Here is a 5835-nt window from a genome sequence, read left to right as displayed (position 1 = left end):
TGAGGGGTTGCGCTGCTCTCGCTTGGCTCAAGAATCTTGGACCGTAAGTACCCCCATCATCGACTCTTCAGCCCAGCCCAACCCACTCCTCCCCTCCCGGCAGCGGACAAACCCCTGTCCAGCGGAATTCGTGCTGTTTTCCTTTCAGCGCTCGTACATATTGATTTTACGATTTTTCATCAGCATTTTAGTGCTTTATAGATGAAAAAGGATATTTTAAGTGAAAATTTAAAAATTCATAATTGTTTTTAAAAATCGCCGCTGTGAATTCAGAAAAGTATTCATTGTGAATTGAAAAAATATTCACCATGTTTTAAAAATTACTCACTACAAATTTCATATATGTTCATATATACACAAAAGTCAGATATTTTTCTATCAAAATTTAAAAATAAAGCAGAGAGGAAAATAAATAAAACAAAAATGAATATTTTCATTTGGACAACGTAAAAAATAAATGAATATTATAAAAATGACATGAATTTTATATTAAAATGGATGAACAAAGGAATGGTCACTGCATTTTCTAAAAATTACTCACTCTGTACTCCATTTATATAGATACATCCATTTCCCCAATAAATATTTCCGGACCAAGGGAATTTAAATAAACTATTCACCATGCTTTAAAAAATGTTCACCATGTATTCTAAAAATATTCATAAACACACAAGTCAAAGTATTGTCTATCAAAAATATATTACTTTGACAACCCAAAAATTTAGAAACTTAAACGCTAACGAGTCTAGAAGTTTCTTTTTTGAAATATAATACATGTTCTCATGTCCGACTTATAAATCCAAACCGACATATTGCTCGTAGTGATCGTGTCGCACATGACGGAGTTATGTGCCGTTGGGATAGTTCGTGATGTTTTTCTTCGAGCACTCATACAATTTGGTTTTAGCGACTATTTCATGGGCGTTAATTACATTTCGAACACGATTTTCTTCAATATGTGGAAACTTATTTAGGATTTTTTTATGAAAACCCTTTTTAGTTATGTGGGCATTTTATTAAATTACACATTTTACAGAAATACATAAACTTTATATATAAATGCATGAACAAAGATTGGACACTACATACTTAAAAGCATTAACTCTGTATTAGAAAGTCATCACCGCCTCATTAAAAAATATATATAAATACATGAAGGTGTATTTAGAAAATGTTTATATATATTAAAACATGTTCACCTTGTTTAAATAAAGTGATCACTGTGTATAAAAAAAGTCACTGTATATTTAAAAAAAATTCATACAAACACAAGACAATGCATTTTTATTATAAAAATAAGAAGGTAATAAAGCTAAGTAGAAAATTTATAAAATAAAAATCAATATTTCCTTTGGACAACCCAATATATTTAAATTTTCATTTGATGACGAGTCCTAATTTTCTATGGAATATAACACATGTTTTGCCAGTTAAATTGACGACATAAAAATCATGCCCGACTTATGAACCCAAAAAGAGGGAGTACCAAATAAAAACTTTAAAACGGAAATGATAAATCACGAACATTTCTTAACTTAAGTGGTCAACATAGAAAGCATTGATTCGGGAGTACCTCTTATACCAATTTGTACGCCAACTATTTGGGGATGGAAGGGGTAGATAAATAGAAACCTGGTTATGTATGTCTTCATTGGTATGTGAACTAATGCTCTAAAAAATCACACTGGTACTTAATCGTGATTGATGACATATGGGCTGAAGATGCATGGGAAATTATCAAGTGTGCTTTCTCTAAGAGCAATCTCGGTAGTCGAATAATAACGACAACTTGGATAATCAGTGTCGCTCAAGCATGTTGCCCATCTAGTGATGATATTGTTCATAAGGTGAAATCTCTTGATAATGATGACTCCAAAAGGCTTTTCTACAAAAGAATATTCCCTCAAGGAAGTGAATGTTCGGGTGAATTGGAGCAAGTATCTCTAGAGAAATTTTGGAGAAATGTGGTGGTGTGCCACTATCCATCATTACTATAGCTTGTCTGTTAGCCGGTAATGATCAATAAATAAAGCCAAAGTATCAATGGGACAGCATACTCAGGTCTATTGGCTGTGAACTTGTAGAAGGTGGTACTGCGAAGGATATGTAGAGAATATTATCCTTTAGTTATTATGATCTACCTTGTCATTTGAAGACTTGTTTCTTATATCTCAGTATATTTCTAGAAGATCGATTATGGGATAAATAGACACCGGATGATATGGAGGTGGATAGCAGAAGGCTTTATCCAAGGTGGGGCACTAGAAATTAGACTATTTGAGCTCGGGGGGAGATACTTCAGTGAACTGATAAACAGAAACTTGATTCAGCTAGCAGATGTTAATGTTGAATGTAGGATGGGAAATTGTTGCATACATGATATGGTAGATGATCTCATATGCTCCTTATCAAGTCAAGAAAATTTTGTTGCTATATTGGATGGTACTAAGCAAAGCAAAAATAATCCAGATAGCATGGTCCGAAGGCTATCCCATCAAAATAGCATGTCAAAGCTCACCACCCATTGGACGGATGCCACAAAGTTGTCGCAGTTGAGGTCTCTTATTGTCATTGGAACTGATGTTGATCTGAACTTCTGGGTGTACTGGATTTAGAAGGTTGTAACCTTTTAAGCCACTTGACTAATCTTAGATATGTCGAGAATTTACTACACTTAAGGTACCTAGGACTACAAGGTACATATGTTAGCGTTCTCCCCACGGAAATAGGAAAGCTACAATTTTTGCAAACACTGGACTTAAGAATACATAGGTCTATGGAGGTGCCATCAAGTGTTGTTCGGTTAGGACATTTGATGGGCCTACATGTTGACAGGGAAATGAGATTGTCAGTTGGGATAGGGAACTTGGTTTCTTTAGAAGAGCTACGGAGAGTGAAGGTGGGTGGTGCTAATGCGATTGAGAAAGAGCCAGGGAAGTTGATGGAGCTGAGGGTGCTTGGCCTCTCGTGGCAGGGTGGAGATGAGAGTGTGTGAAATTCTTAGTTGGTGTCCCTAGACAATCTGCGGAAATTGCATATTTTTATTTTGGGAATGCAAGGTTCGATGTCAGTTGGGACTGTAAAGTTGGGTCTAGTATATTGTCCTTATAGACGTATTTGTATACGTATATAATTGTAATTGTGATCATCTATATATTGAGACGTGAGGCTGGATGTCAACCACCCACGCAAAACCCTAAACCCTGTGTTTCAACTTGGTATCAGAGCCTCACGTCTCAATATATAGATGATCACAATTACAATTATATACGTATACAAATACGTCTATAAGGACAATATACTAGACCCAACTTTACATGCCCCCTCAATCTGAACTACATACATGATTCAGATTGGTTCTAAAACGGTCCAGCACACCATCGTCTCTCGGCCCGTGTCGCCCCTTGCTGAGGTCCCCTCAGCCGCGACACCCTCGGCCGAGCCCTCGTCGCCGTCGTCTTCTCCTACTGGTGATCCAGCTCTGGTGCATGCTATGGTTACACGCCATCGTGATCATACGCGCAAGGAGAAGTCTTACACTGATGGCACGGTACGGTATGACTCTCGCCGCCGTGCCTTCTTCGCCGCTCCGGTTTCCCATCGTGATGCTCTGGGTGAACCTGCCTAGCGTGCCGCCATGTCCGAGGAGTTTGCTGCTCTCCGTCACACTAACACCTGGGTGTTGGTGCCTCGGCCACCTGGTGTTAATATTGTGAGCTGCAAGTGGATTTTCAAAACCAAGCATCGTCCGGATGGGTCTGTTGATAAGCACAAAACTCGTCTTGTTGCTCGCGGTTTCACTCAACAGCACGGGATTGACTACGGAGATACCTTTAGCCCGGTGGTGAAGCCTGCCACGGTTCGCTTGGTTCTGTCTCTTGCTGTGTCTCATGGCTGGAGCCTCCGACAGATTGATGTGAGCAATGCCTTTTACATGGGTTCTTGGCCGAAGATGTGTACATGCAGCAGCCACCTGGGTTCGAGGATGCCACTTATCCCTCTCATGTCTGCAAACTTCAGCGGTCTATTTATGGTCTCAGGCAGTTGCCCCGTGCCTGGTATGCTCGTTTGAGTCAGCGCCTTTCGCAGCTCGGTTTTGTTGCTTCCAGATCAGATGCATCTCTCTTCATCTTCTCCCAAGGTACTATACAGATATACATGCTGGTGTACGTTGATGATATTGTGATTGCTGGCTCTACCCCCGCCGTGGTGGATCGTCTTGTGCAGTCGTTGTCTGCTCGCTTTCCCATCAAAGATTTGGGTCGCCTCGAGTACTTTCTTGGTTTGGAAGCGTCCTTTCATTCAGGGGGCATGACCTTGACGCAGAAAAAGTATGCTTGGATCTTCTTCATCGCGTCAACATGGAGAACTGCAAGGCCACTTCCACTCCGCTTGCTACATCCGAGAGTCTCTCACGTCATAGTGGTGCACTACTGGGAAGAGATGACTCCTTTCGGTACCGCAGTGTGGTTGGAGCACTTCAGTATTTGACTCTCACTCGTCCTGATATCTCCTTCGCAGTGAACAAAGTGTGTCAGTTCCTGTCTCAGCCAACGGAGGACCATTGGGAAGCAGTCAAGCGTATTCTGAGATATGTCAAAGGTACGCTAGACATGGGACTACGGATTCGTAAGTCCAGATTTACTGGACTTACTATATTCACCGATGCAGACTGGGCAGGCTGTGTTGATGATAGGCGCTCCACTGGTGGTTTTGCTATATTTGTTGGACCTAACCTTGTATCTTGGAGCTCGAAGAAGCAACCCACAGTCTCGAGATCAAGCACCGAGGCAGAGTATAAGGCATTGGCCAATGGCGTGGCTGAAGCCATTTGGATAGACTCAGTTCACACAGAACTTGGAGTCCCACGGCAGCACACTCCTATATTGTGGTGTGATAACTTAGGGGCAACTTACCTGACGGCAAATCCAGTGTTTCATGCTCGGACTAAACACATTGAGATTGATTTCCACTTTGTGAGAGAACGAGTAGCTGCTTGTGAATTGGAAGTCAGGTTTATTTCTACAGATGATCAGTTAGCGGATGTATTTACTAAACCCGCTACTAGACAGATGCTAGACCATTTTAGAACCAATCTAAATCTTGTATGTAGTTCAGATTGAGGGGGCATGTAAAGTTGGGTCTAGTATATTGTCCTTATAGACGTATTTGTATATGTATATAATTGTAATTGTGATCATCTATATATTAAGACGCGAGGCTGGATGTCAACCACCCACGCAAAACCCTAAACCCTGTGTTTCAACTGGGACAGCTGGGTGCCTCCTCCCCACCTGACCACCTCCACACCTTTGTGTTTTGTGGTTGTACCTCGAGATTGCCTAAATCGATTAATTCATCGTTATTTCCCCGAATAAACTTGACTTTCTTTCGCACCAGTATGTAAATGTCCACGGATAAAAACCCAGCGTTGGCTTCAGGGGAAAAAACAAAATTTATTTGCTATTATAGAGGCATTATTCACACTATTTGATCGTAAATTTATCCATAACTCCTTTTCCTATGAAATTGCAGAATTCACGTGTCTGTCTGGTTGCAGGACATATTTACGGTTGCAGTTATTTGCTTGATGAGATTTTATTTATAAAGAATTAAAAGAAAGTACATCAACATTCAGTCACCTCCAGGCCGATCGACCAGGTGTCGTCTTGGTCTTCAAACTTCACCATTCAGTTGCAAAACAAGCAAACAGTGTTGCCAAAACTGCATAGAGAAAAGGAAGCTGTATAATACTCGGAAATCCCTTTCGGAGCTCGGCCTCCAGTGAGGCCTCCAAATTCAAATTTGAAATTTCATCGAAATTCATATTTTTAC

At 40.5% G+C, this 5835-nt stretch overlaps 1 pseudogene; it reads left to right on the top strand.

The window, feature by feature from the left end:
* The first annotated feature begins 1676 nt into the window (after window positions 1–1676).
* LOC123171505 (disease resistance protein Pik-2-like) lies at window positions 1677–5407 on the top strand (annotated as a pseudogene).
* Window positions 5408–5835: the final 428 nt, after the last annotated feature.

This window comes from Triticum aestivum, chromosome 7D (assembly GCF_018294505.1).
Source record: "Triticum aestivum cultivar Chinese Spring chromosome 7D, IWGSC CS RefSeq v2.1, whole genome shotgun sequence".
Classification (NCBI taxonomy): domain Eukaryota; kingdom Viridiplantae; phylum Streptophyta; class Magnoliopsida; order Poales; family Poaceae; genus Triticum; species Triticum aestivum.
Note: the sequence above shows the minus strand (reverse complement) of the source record. Positions and strands in the feature narration are given on the sequence as shown.